Source organism: Electrophorus electricus, chromosome 1 (assembly GCF_041902795.1).
Source record: "Electrophorus electricus isolate QZ-2024a chromosome 1, ASM4190279v1, whole genome shotgun sequence".
Lineage (NCBI taxonomy): Eukaryota > Metazoa > Chordata > Actinopteri > Gymnotiformes > Gymnotidae > Electrophorus > Electrophorus electricus.
Genome location: NC_137497.1, coordinates 9,668,455 through 9,682,659, shown reverse-complemented (window position 1 = coordinate 9,682,659; position 14,205 = coordinate 9,668,455). Strand labels below are relative to the sequence as shown.

Here is a 14,205-nt window from a genome sequence, read left to right as displayed (position 1 = left end):
ATTACCAGCACTAGAGAGGTATGACGTCCTATTAAACTCAGTAGATTAAGACTAATGTGGGTGCAAGTTCTGTTGATTTTTTAGATAGCCATGGAACTGTCAAGTAGACTTGAAAACATAACAAGACCCATCCCATAAATCCCATCACAAAACTTGGAAATTTCGAGCCCCCATTTAAAACTGAAAATGCAGTAAATTTATTGCCACGGAGTAGGATGGGAAGATGTATTGTACAGTAGTAGAGTCTTGAAGGCATAGAAAATAATCTCAGTATTGTGTACCTCCACTCTCAGTTCCAGTCACATCTCAAAGAAACGATCAACTTTGTGGAGCTGGAGATCCAGGCCAAACTAGCCAGTCTGGCCAAGATAAAGGCAATGATCGGCAACAAGCGGAAAGCTCTGGCAGGGGTAATGATAACTAAAGACAAGCTGCGTGCAGACAATCTGCACCTGTACCAGCGCTGCAGCCTGCTGAGAAACAAGAAGCTGCTCCAGGATTTTGAGAAGGTGAAGGATGCATGCGAGGACCTGCAGAGCCAACTAGACATTCTCAAGAGGCAGCATGAAAAGCTCTCTGTCAAGTGTAGCACAGTAAAGAGCAAGCTGAAGCAGAGCAGGCCACTGCAGCATTGTGTATAACACAGTTGAACACACACGTGTACACGTATATACACATACATGCTGTATGCTCTTTGTGCAGAACTAAAATAAAAACAGTACACTGTTATATTTGAAAATAGTGCTGTGCCTTTTATATTTGAAAGTTGACAAAATATCTGATATATGTGTGTTTGTGTGTGTGTGTGTGTGTGTGTCTGTCTGTGTGTGTATATGTTACTTTCCAGGGAATAAAATTGTCTGTACATGTTTAAAAAATGTCAGTATAAGAAGTCAGTATAACTTTGGGAAGGAAGACTATGTTCCAAACACAAGTCACTCGTTGTCTTCCAGTGAATCAAATAAACACATCAGTATAATGGATTGTAATTGACATGGTGTGCCAGAATTGTACGTTTAGTATTCATGTTTGAAGAATTACATAACTTTTGCTCTCTTAGCCTTCATCTTTATTCAAGGCTTTATGACTTATCTCAGGATATGCATCAAACCTTACCAATGTACTGCTAGTCAGATTCTCTCCACCTAGTTCCACAGTTAAAATGTGCCAGATTCTGACATCGTTGTGCGATTCAACACAGCTGGCATGTACACTATTATAGCTGTAATTAAGGTAGCCACGCTAAAGACCACAAATTACTGAAGAAAAGATATCTGACATTTAAGGAGAGAGACTCAGAGCTGAGTCCTACTGAGAGAGCAGCTCCGTGACTTCTTCATCCAAAAGTTCAGTAGACAGGCGAATCCCAAAGTTACAATCATCTATGTTATGCTAATTTTTGCTGATATGACTTCAAAACCATCCCCACTCTAACCAATTTCTTTGGGTTTGCCAGTAACACTAGTTGACCATAGCATAAAGATAATGTTTTGTTCTGTCCTATTTGTTGATATTTCAAACTGAATAGTAAGAAAAGGCAATACACAGTGACCAATAAGCAATAAAAAGTTAATGAAAAGCTACAGACACACTGTTAAATGGGCTGACCCAGATATTTATCACCAGAGACCTAGAGCCCTAAACACTTGCCCAAGTCATTGTTTTGACTTATCTGGGTCCTAATCAGATGATTCATACTATAGCTAAGCAATTTGACCCAGGAGTACATTTCACTGCGCATCATTTTTAAAACCATGACAAAAACAATACAGTTTTCCATCTATGTCACCAGCCCAGCACACAGCCAGTCTCATCGATGGAGCTTTCATAACTTAGAAAGGACCAGCTCAATAAGCCCTTGGTGCTAGATGCTATACACAAATGGTGCACTGTCTGAACTGGACCTAGAGTAGGAAATGAAAAGTAATTAACTAGTAATAGTAATCGCATAGACTGAGAGATTTATTGAGTCCATTCTCTCTCTCGTTCCCTCTCTCTCTCTATCTCTCTCTCTCTGAGGCATTTTCATTATTTATTGCCTAGCTAACAAATCTGCAGAGACATCTGAAAACCTCTGAGTTCAGCTTGATAAAGAAAATGTTTTTAACCCAACAAAAACCCAATCTGTTTACTGAAAGGTTGAAGCTCATTTTCTTAAAGAGCAGGGTGCAGTGTTGATCTCTAGCTTGCAGACCACATCTATACCAGCTCCATTCCTGAGTCACATGCTGTCAAAAAGATAGCTCCTGCTATCACTGCAATGAGCAGGGTACTCCAAGTTGAATGTATATAGAGGCAGCATTGTGCTTTTTGAAGAGTACTGGGTCATGCAGCAGTGACATGAGAGCCTCTCTCTCGTTCTCTTTCTGTCTTTTTTCAGTTTGTTGGAGGTCCACTATGGCAGTGTCACTGTCCATGGTGCTCAGTGATGTCAGTGGAAACACTGATTGAAATAGCCTACAAGTTGGTACTATTCTTTATCTGAACATGGTGATTACAATTTATAAAATGTCACCTTCACTTTCAATTTGTTTTTGCAACTACCCTCTCAGCCCTCTGGTGATTCCATCTGTTTCTTTATATCACCTGCAAAGAATTACATGTTGATGTACTAAGAGAACAAGTCATTAGAAACCAGCTCTATGGAAAATCACTTCCTAGAAAAATGTAAACCAAACAATTTCCAAGTTCAAAAAAGTATGGGGAGTTAGAGTATAGCATGCATCATCCACAAGTTACACAAGTTATGTTTTAAATACTGACCACATTAACAGTAACAAGCAGAGCATATCATGTGCAAGCTCTTATCATATTCATATAAATGGCCCACTATGCCTTCTACATGCACACTGCCTCCCCCACATAGGCCAAAAGTCTGTAAAAATCTAATAAGAATGATGTATACGATATGCAATATTATAAATATGTATCCTTAAAAATACTTATAGGTAATGCTTGAAAAAAGATGTGGCACCGAAGCAGCATATACCTTTTGTACTAAATTATAATACTTTCTAATAGCCATTGTAAGAAATGTTCATTTAAGAACACTGAATAAATTATCTCTAAGTCCTCATAGTGATCACAAATATAGATGCTCTGAGGAAAAAAGTCTCTGTACTTGTCCTGGGCTCTAGGATAAGCAGTTAAAAACTTTGGCTTCATCAGGGTTTTTAGTAACCAATCCAGAAACCTCTCTTCATGCTTCTAAATTATTTTGCATGTCAAAAAATACAAAACAAAACCAGCAGTAAAAAGTTATCCTGACCATGGCATGTCAGTCCCACAAAGAAGCATTTGCAGTGCTAGTTCACATCATATACGACTCATTCTTAAAGAGGGCTTAGTATTAATAAACTATGGCTTCTGATATTGATGCTGTGGACCTCTGAAGAGGGAAGCATACTTCACAGCTTACAGCCCTTCCTTCAGAGGCAGCTATTTTGGTCTTCAGCTTGGCAGCATACTGGTGTGCTGTTGAGCTGCCCTCCTGTGTTGGCTTGATTGTAACACCCTCTTTATTTTTTAGAGCACAGTGAAGGAAAATAGAAAGTTATCCTGTTTTCTCCCTCAGGAATGCTTTGCTAGCCAGGAGATGACAAAAAGCTCTCCCTTGAGCAATGCTAATGGTTGTCACACTGCTCAGCCGAGATCTGTTCTAGGTTGTCTTGCCGGTAGGGGCCACTAAGTTCCTCTGGACGACGCAGCTTCCCTGGTAGAATAAAACATCAGGTGCTTTTTCTGATGTTATCCTCCAGTTGTTTGCGACTCTTGTTTGGGATTGAATGGTTCACTAAAGCCTTGTGGTGTGTAAATCGGTTTCTGCATCTACTTGGTGCAAAACCAGTGCAGGCCTAACGTTAAATTGAATACTGCTTGCTGCAAGCCAGTGTGAAATTGGTTTTGAAGATTGTGTTCAGACTCTGTTCTGATCGTGGCCATGTTCAGCTCACAAGCATAACATGCTGCACTCGAATGCTCACTTCAGCTTCTGAGTCCTCCTTGAACCCATGAGCCACTCCTCACTGCACTGAGGAACCTCTGAGTACAAACTTTCTCATCTTCACTTCTGCAGACCTCTAAAATGGCTAGTGACAGGAAAGATTAATGTTATATGAAAGTTATACAAGTGAGTTTTATAATATTTTGCTGGGCAGGAAATTGTTATAGTTTCCAAATTTTGTCTTAACAGTTACTCTTCATGCTTATCTTTATGATCTAGTTGGAATCTTGCTAGTTAACTAGATAGGTTAGCTAGCAAGACATTTGGACAGATTCAAATCCTTGTTTTTCACTGGAAAGTCATTCATTCAGCCACAGCACAAACACATCAACCAAAATTAAACATTGTCAATGTGCCACATTTTTGTTGTGGCTTAACACTAATGTGTGTTGTCACTTAATGATGTCTTCTCTAATTTCATAATTTTTGCTTTGCAGTTGCTGTTGTGTTGTGAATCTGGGCAGCTGTTCAAAGAGTAGGATGAGGCTTAGAGGTTTTCAAGATTCTTTATTGTTGTTTTGTTGAATTACAAAATAGCTGAACAATTTCTCTAAAGCTGCTGCTCGTTTCCTTTTACCCCACAACCCATCTGTTGAACAGAAACAACAAAGTCCAGCAGCTCACTTGTGGCAAGTCCAGACACTCTGACACAGTTCTCTGGTGGGGCTTTATTTCATCCATTTACTTCTTTCACTTTTTCCCCTGACATCTTGAATGCAGACAGACTTCCTGCTTTATTTAGATTATTTAGTTGCTCATTCCATTGAGCAACCTTCAGGTCTGTGCAAACAACCAGAGGGAAGCAATGCCCAGCAGCAGGATAATCAACATGAGAAAGGTTCAGGAATCTCCAGGACAAATATTCCATCTTGTAAAACAGCATGTTACTTTGATGAAGAGTTAAAATGTTTTTATTTTATACTCTGTAATGCTGAAGCAAAAAATCTCAAAAATGGAGATCTTCTTTAATTTATAAGATGGAAGGGGGTTGGGCTCATAGATTAATTTATGGGCCAACACAAGCCGGATGTCACAGAATGCTCGCCTGTCACGAGTCAAGTGGTTTGGCCCGCCGCGTGCAGTGGGGGGATCTTGTATGTTTGTTTTGTAGCCACGCTTCCATGGTTGGCACACACCTGCACAGGGTTTACTGTCTGTCTACTTAAACCCCTGTCAGTGTGTGCACCGTTGTTGGTCACTGTCTCTAGCTTAGTCTCTTGAGTCTCTTATGTAAAAAAAAAACCATAGCAAGTAACGTCTGTGTTTGTTTTCACCGTTTCCGTATTATGTGTAGATCATTAGTGTTAAATGTTTAATAATGTTCACTGTTATAGTTGTATGAGATTGCCACTTGTGTTTTCTGTGTTTAATGTTAATAAATGTTTCACAAAGTCAAGGGAGTCTGTGTGTCCTGGCCCATGCCTTACAGCGCTCAGGCCAGCAGCAACATTACAGAATGACCAACCACCACAGGACGCTTACTCCCTCGGCAAATGACGGACTTCCTAGCAGGAGGTGCATGAGTTAATGTCTAAATGTAACATTCGTAACCATTTTTGTCTACCTTGTGTTAATGTTAAAAATCGTTAGTGCTAAGTGTCTCTATGTTCAGTGTTTGTGTTACACGGGAGTGCCACTATAATCTTTACGTTTTATGTAAATAAATGTTTGTCCACGTTGAGAGAGTCTCTGCATCCTGCTCTACGCCCTTCAGCACTCGGGCCAACGCGTTACAGAATGACCAACCACCACAGCTAAAGACAGACTTCCTAGCGGGAGATGCGTAGGCACCCTGCCCTGCTGCCTGGATCCCAAGAGATTGGGCAGAGGACCGTGACTGGTGTCTATGTCCACCCCGGAAGTGAAGGGGAACACCCCCAAGAATTTCTGGGGGGGGGGGGGGGCTTGAGCCTGGGCCGAGGAAGACCGAAATGCACCACAACAACCAGAAAGAGGGCGGTTGGGTGGACCCATCGGGATCTCCAGCGGGCAGAGCTGAAGCCCGTGTCCCTTCCCTTCAGTGGACTCACCAGCGAGACTGGAGGGGTCTGCCCAAAGCCCCGGAGGCAAACCGTCGCTGGGATACTCCTAGAGTGGCAGGCGAGTGGAGGACCGTTGGGGGAGGTAGCATGTCTGGAACCGGGGTGGACGTGCACCCCCGCATGTCCATTGAAGCCACGGACACGTACAAGGTGCCTGTGCAGACAGTGGGCATCATGTCACAGCACCTTATATGTTTGTGTGTGGGCGCTATTGTTTGTTTGCGTTTACAACTTTTGTACATCTACAGGCGTAACGTTGTTGGGGGCGTACCGGACTGCCCTGAGAGAGACAGAGAAGCTGCCTTTCTCCCAGGCGGCTGCTTGTGTGTACATGTACACGGTGTCCTGAGACTCGTGTTCACTGGAAGAATGCGTCGGGAGCCGTGCCCCTTGGGAGGGGGTTCTGTAACAGAACGCTCGCCTCTCGCAAGTCACATGGTTTGGCCCGCCACATGCAGCGAGTGGATCTTTGTTTGTATCCACACCTGCGCCTTGTTTGTCTTTGTGTATTTAAACCTGCATCAGTGTGTGCAGTGTTGTTGGTCATTGTTGATGTAGCGTGTTGTTCATAAGTTTATGTCTAAATGCAACATTCATAACCATGTTTGTCTAGCTTGTGTTAATGTTAAAAATTGTTAGTGTTAAGTGTCTCTATGTTCACTGTTTGTGTTATATGGGAGTGCCACTATAGTCTTTATGTTTTATGTCCACGTCGAGATAGTCTGTGCATCCTGCTCCACACCCTTCTGCACTCGGGCCAATGCGTTACACTGAGAAGACAGAATCTCTATACTACCTTATGTTTTATGTTATTAATATGTCTAATTCAATGCTAAACCTCTTTTTCCTGTAAACACTCTTTTTATTACCGTTTCAACAGTATGAAACAAACTAGTCTTTTTTTCTGTTTTGTTTAGCTTCACTTTTTGTTACTCAGTTGGCTAAAACTCAACAAAGGAAAGGATGATTGTGACCCAGTCTGAAAGAAGGTCAGAGATAAAAAAAAAAGGGCTGATATATCAGTCCAAAATTGGGCTTATGTAATGCTTAGACATCCACGGTCAAATTGTTTTCAACTTGATGTTGTATTATGTGTTTGTTTTCTGCTACAGAAGAAGCTGACAGATTTGGCCAGTGCAGTGCAGAGAGAAACTCAAAAGGATCCACCTGTCACTACAGAGGACTTTCATATTGTGGTTGGTAGTGTTTCTAGCTATGAGATATGGTTTTGGTTACACTGAAGCATAGTAATATTAAAGCTTGTTAAAGTATATATTTCCCATTTCCCATTCTGGCCTTATACTAGTAGCTACTTAAAAATATTAACACACAAGTAGATTATATTTCTCCTATAATTAGATGATGAGTCTTACACATAAAAAGCATGTAAAATGTGTCTTTTATGTATATGGTGTAACATGCATATTTTATATGCAAGATCATCTTCAAAAACAGTAAGATAGTACAAGAACACGTGGCTACTGAGTCAATGAGTTAACTGAACTCCTCAACAATCTAAACTTCAATGAACGTTTCATACCATCGCACTGCAGATTAGGAGGACCTCTGTTGGCCAGAAGAGGGATTGCTGACACATTGACTATATGATTAAAGACATTATGAGTAAAGAAATTAATTTTAGTTTGCACCTGTGGTATCTGAGTTACCGGCATTTTTGAAAAAAGGTCAGAAGTGTCTATCACTGAAAAACCAGGTAAAATATATTTGTGCCAAAATAAGACCAATAATAAGACACGTCACTCTCCGACATCTACATATCCATTAGTGCTAGGGTCTCACTGGGAGGAAGAGGAGGCTGGCCTCGGACATGCTGAGAAGCCTACCCAGACACATCCTGCTGGATGTTAAAGTCAAAAGCAGGGTGCCCGTGAGTCAGACGCTCAGGGAGCTTACTCGGCACGGGAGGGAGAGGTTTCAGGGCCAACATGGGAGTGTTGGACTGGCCAACGCTCAGGTGCAGAACATCCTGTTCCTGCTTTTTGTTCCTTGCATTGTACCCGTAACTAAAAATGCAGCCCAGCCTATTAGTGCTCAGCCTTTATAGTCCACAGTGCTAATAAGGTAAATATAAAACCCAGTAAACTCAGCACTGGGTCAGTGTCTGCTGATTCAACTCAAAAAGTTGAATACGGGTCTGGGCCATGAGGTCGGGGCTGCTGAGGACTACGTCCCAGATGACACTGTAGTCCCTCATGACAACAACCCACCTGTTCACCCTGACGATGGTCTGACCGGCCAGGTGAAGTGGACAAAGCACCAGGCACACGGCCTGGACAAGGTGGCTGCCGCTGGGCCACTGAGCAGTCCAATTCTGTCCAAAAGGTAACGAGAGGAAGAGACATCGTGCGCACGCACGTCTGTGGAGACAAAATACGACATGCGCACGCATAAATCTTTGACAGGCTACTTAGTTGAATCCCTAGTCGATACCCAAACTGTAGAAAGAAGAACACACACATCAGTGCCACATATAGAATAGTACCGACACGGTCGAGGTTTGCTTAGTGAACACTTACAATGAACGCGGTACACCGCTGCACGTCTGCAATACATACAATACAGACAATACAGCAATACGGTCGATCTCGAGTTGTGAAGCACCACTTCGGACACGCATGCAAGCTAACTGGGTGCATTTAGTCAGCCATTTTAATGTCATCTAGCCAGATAGTCAGACACACTGTATTTTCCACATAAATGACCGAGACGAGCGACCGATTTAGCGAGCGAGCTCGGTCGGTCGAGCCTGCTAATTTCGCCCATTAAATCTCACTTTTACATTCTTGACGTGCATAGACGGGGAATAAAAGCCAGGTAAAGAACCAGAGCGTAAAACCTACCGAAAACGGATCGAAGGGCTAAACTTCAAACAACAGGAGAAACCGGCTGTGCTGATCTCCACTGTAATCCGGAGACAGTCAGCTGGTGTTCGGCACCTTTTCCAGTCGCGCTAGTTTACTAGCTAGTTGGCTAACGTACGACAGCTTTCTTTCAGAGTAATCTAACAAAGCGGATGTGTTCAGATTCCACTCATACTGAATAAAATGTACTAAAGGTCATAAAGACGGTGAACTACCATGGCGTTGTTCAAGCATAACCCACTAATGCTAGTATTCAAGAAAACTACTGAAAACACATCTGCTAATGTTGATTTCTAGCTAACGCTAGTTTAGCTGCACTGTAGCTACAGTACAGTACAGCACTGACCTGTTCCAGCCTCTCCATCTGTATTTCTCTCCAGTGTCTTGGCTGTTTTGTTTTGTTTTTTGATGATTTTTGCCCTGGTTTTCTCTCTGAACTGTGAACTCTCTTCTTCTTCTTTGTGTACTGTGAGGACGAGCGTCAGGTGCTGTGCTGATCTCCACTGTCATCCGACTCCAAACACACCTGTACCGGCGTCTCCTCATTAGAGGCGCAGACCTGAATGAACTCCAACGTCCACGAACGCTCCACCTTTACTGTTGATGGTTTATATGAAATTCACAAAGAGCTGTTTGTCCAGAAAATATTAATGTGTCTGCTGAATATAAGCATACACAATATATAAAAATATTTGGAAGTATTACTCAATGCATTGTTAAGTTTAAAATCTTGTACACTCGATGAGAATCTGGAATGCCATAAATTCCAGTATAACAAATGTAAAGGGGAGGCATCCGGTTTTAATTGGGCCAAAATGCCGAAGAAATTGAGGAAGCTGATGGAGGGCAAGAAATCAAAACGAAAACATTTGAAATTAATAAAGTGGCTGCAAAATAAGAAAGTACTACAAAGAAAGATGAAATGCGACCTTTGTCACCACAGAATAAAACTACACAACAGCGACTGATGGGACTGCTATGAATGGTAGGCTAACGATGTTTTACTGTAACTATCTTAAATTAAACTTTCTAGCTAACGTAGATTTTATCAAATAACGTTGTCCCTTAAAGAATACAGAGATTAATTGCAAGCATTTTTCATTGTGACTTTGGCACATTCTTACATCGAATAGTAATTTAACAGTGTTAAATAGGCAGAACATGTAACGTTGGGTCTAGACTGTTAGACTCTCTGTACTGATCGCTATCCTGGTACATATCAGTGTTATCATACAGGAGGTGTCAACGTGCTGTGCTCAGGGGAAGGCAGACGAGGAGATCAATCAGACACAACTCTGTGTTTAGTGTTCTGAAGTGTCTCTCTTCAAATGGATGACATCTGTGTACAGGAGGGAGCAGCTAACACACACAGGCTTATATGTCTTACATTATACAAGTGTGGACTGAGTGGCCATTTGAACTGTAATCAAACAGATTTTTGCTCAGCACATCTAGACACTTTCTGCAGTATAAAAATATTTTAATGGTGCAACCTCAAAAATCCATGTGTAACAAGCAGGTTAATTGGTTTGATTCTAATCAATTAAATTGTTTGATTAAAATAAGCAAAAATAACCAGAACAGTTCACATGACCAAATTAACTTAATTAACAAATAAACTTTACAATTTTACTGAGTACAGTTAATATTTTAGTAAGGAAGTGTTAAATATGTTTATTAAATTATTTAATAAATTTAGCACTATTATGTCCCTTCAGGTTTTCTCAAGTTTCTTGTCAAAAATGTCTAAGAAAGTGAGAGAGGCTTGTGTGGTGGCGATGGACGAACTCAGAAGAAGGAAAGGAGGATGCAGACAGTTCACTGTCATAGATGAGAGTAACTTCAGGCATAGAAGAAATGCAGGTGCATCTTTTATGTGGGTATAGAATTTTGTATAGTCTTAATAATGTATAATGGACATTCAAATCTTCATGCTTCATACCTGTAATTCTTTCATCTTGTTAATAGTTCTTAATTAATGTAATAAAGCTTTACGTTTTATGTTACACGGTATGGAAGAGGGCGGATGGCCGGGCATTGTGGAGGAGGCAGTGGGTCTCTGGGATGCTGGGTGAAAATGCTGTCCACACTAAACAAAGACAGCCAGTTCTTCACCTAGTTCAGAGAAGATCCAGAAGGGAACTAGTGCCACATCATTCAGCATGTAAGGAGGGGATCCACAATCCTCAGTGGTGAGTGATGTGTCTACCAGTAGGCTCTGTCTCAGCTTGGCTATAGACATTACACAGCTAACCACAGTATATCATACATGGATGCTCCTACAGGGGCTCACACCCAGCATATAGAGAGGGCCTGGAGAACATACAATGAAACTGTTTGGAGGTTTAGAAGTAACTGGACAGAGGAGCTGTTAAAGGATCACTGGACAGCAATAGAATGGTATGAATGGCTAGCAAAAAAACACACCATAATGGCCCTCTAGGACGATTCATTCATGATCTTGGAAAGAAGTCCTACTATGCATATTTATTAACAAGCACATTAGTCTGAAGACATTAAGTCTTTTTTTAATGTGTGTATTTTACTGTTTATGTGAGACCTGTTCAAATAAAGTTAAAATACAATTTCAAATGTGTTATAAATATATTAATGTATAGTCATTCTGAATAGTCATGTAATTCAGGGTTGTTCATTAGTGTCACATTAGTGAAATTCAAGGTGTAGTACTCTTTTGAAATGTACAGCAAATAGTGATGATTAAACAGTAACTAACTTTTGTTCCTAGTACTATACAGAACAAAATACTGTTGCTCCTTTCTTGTCTTTTTTGTACATTTTGGTCAAATCCTTTAGATGGTGTTATTATCTCTGTCGTTTTATGGAGGCAGGCAAATAAAAAATGTGTTACAGCTATTAATTCATACTTACAATAGTAATTTTTACCAACCTTTGTAAATGTCTATATATTGAGATGTTTTGCAACTTTAGATAAGGGGCTCCAACATGTTTTATAAATTATTACCAAGTCATTTATACATTTCTTAACGGACAACTTAAAATGATAAGTTTATTTGAAAGTGTGTCGTTTATAAATGGCCTACAGACATTTATAGATATTCATGTATATTGAATAGTTTTCACCTTAGCGGCTGTAAAATGCTACAGATAATTTCTATATGACAAGTAATTTAGAAACTACAGCTGCTGTTTGTTACTGTTTAACAAATAATTTGTATGACTACACTTTTTATTTTACCAGGTTCACAAAGAATCTTAGGAGCCAGGATTAGTAAAGCTGTAATTTTAATAATATATTAACTAATGGTGCATATCCTCTGAATTCAAAAAATAAGTAGTGAAAGACAGGAAAATTTGCAGACAAAACAAATGAAAAAATAATTATGAAAAAACTCGATGCTCAATGGTTAAGGAACTTGACTTGTAATCAGAAGGTTGCCAGTTCAAGCCCAGTTTATGTTGCTTCTACATTCTTCATGTTTAATTTCAAACACCAACATTCCAATCAGTGTCCAATGTATTAACTTCACCCAGCCTAGCTTTTACATTTGTATAATTGAACCTATAAAGATAACTGTCTTTTAACTGCTAATTGCTTCTAACCTTGTTACAACACTTCAATTTTTATTATTTAGCCTAATTAAGTTCCAATATTTTGAGTTCAAATTAAATTAAACAATTAGCCTCTTACTACAGTATTTTTTAAAATTACCTGTATAAAATATTCCTTCAGGTTTTTGTTTGTAAAATATCATTTTTCATTCTGGAAAGAACTGACAGAAAGCTTACCTGAGTATCTCCACTTTACAGTGTCTCACCTGCATATCTCCAATTTATATTGTGCTTACCTGAGCCTCTCCAGTTTACAATGCCTCACCTGAGCATCTCTACTTTACATTGTGCTCACCTGAGAATCTCCAGTTTACATTGTGCTCACCTGAGAATCTCCAGTTTACATTGTGCTCACCTGAGAATCTCCAGTTTACATTGTGCTCACCTGAGAATCTCCAGTTTACATTGTGCTCACCTGAGAATCTCCAGTTTACATTGTGCTCACCTGAGAATCTCCAGTTTACATTGTGCTCACCTGAGAATCTCCAGTTTACATTGTGCTCACCTGAGAATCTCCAGTTTACATTGTGCTCACCTGAGAATCTCCAGTTTACATTGTGCTCACCTGAGAATCTCCAGTTTACATTGTGCTCACCTGAGAATCTCCAGTTTACATTGTGCTCACCTGAGAATCTCCAGTTTACATTGTGCTCACCTGAGAATCTCCAGTTTACATTGTGCTCACCTGAGAATCTCCAGTTTACATTGTGAGCTCTTCAGCCCATCAGAAAGCAGCTTCATTCTTTCATCGTTCATAGTTAATTAAATTAATGTCTAATACGTATTATTACCTATTATTCACTTTTTGTTATATAAATAAAATCAATAAAAGAGAGCTACAAAGAACTAGAACTAGACAGAACTAATGAATGTCTGAAAGAGCCTGGAGCAAGTTTGTTAAAGAGAGAGAGACTCAGGCCTCACAATAATTAGATCTATAATATTAATTAATGAGTCAACAAATCTTGGGTAATTTATTAAATTATTACTACACAACACAGATTATTAGAAAAGTGATGTGACTGCATACAAGGAATTAAAACTAAAGTAACAGTTAAAATTATGAGATAACCAAGATACAGTGACAGAATGTATTGATCACATCACATTCAAATTCCACTCTACCACATGAAATTAGAGGCAAACAACCAAGACCCACTGTAATCAGATCATCAAACCACAGTCAGAAGTGGTCAGAGATGGATCTTGATTGCATTTAATACAAGTGAAAGTGAAAGTGTATCTGCGTACACAAGTGGAAACCCGTCTGCTCGCTGACTGCAAAAATTACATCTGCTGCCAGTCAAAGCCTTCTCCTGCACCAAGGCAGATGGGACTGACAATCATTACAGAGAGGAACAAATTAGTGTATGAACAGATCCCTGTCTGTCATACCAGCTAGACCATCACTGCAAATGTCCTGGAAAAGTATCTCTAGAAAAAAGAGTGAGAACCTTGACTGTTCATTCACAGCCACATACCTCCCACTAACACTCAATAAAACTAGTCTTAATTCTCAGAGAGATAAAGCAGATTTTTTATTATATATATATATATATATATATATATATATATATATATATATATATATATATATATATATATATATATATATGTGTGTGTGTGTGTGTGTGTGTGTGTGTGTGTGTGTGTCTCATGTTAAAATGTTGTTTAGTAAAAGCCTTTG

At 39.9% G+C, this 14,205-nt stretch overlaps 1 protein-coding gene across 2 annotated transcripts in view; it reads right to left on the bottom strand.

Annotated features, from left to right (window-relative positions):
* LOC145657019 (uncharacterized) overlaps positions 1–14,205 on the bottom strand; it is a 39,357-nt gene that overhangs the window by 18,292 nt on the left and 6,860 nt on the right. The gene's annotated exons all lie outside the window — the stretch shown is intronic.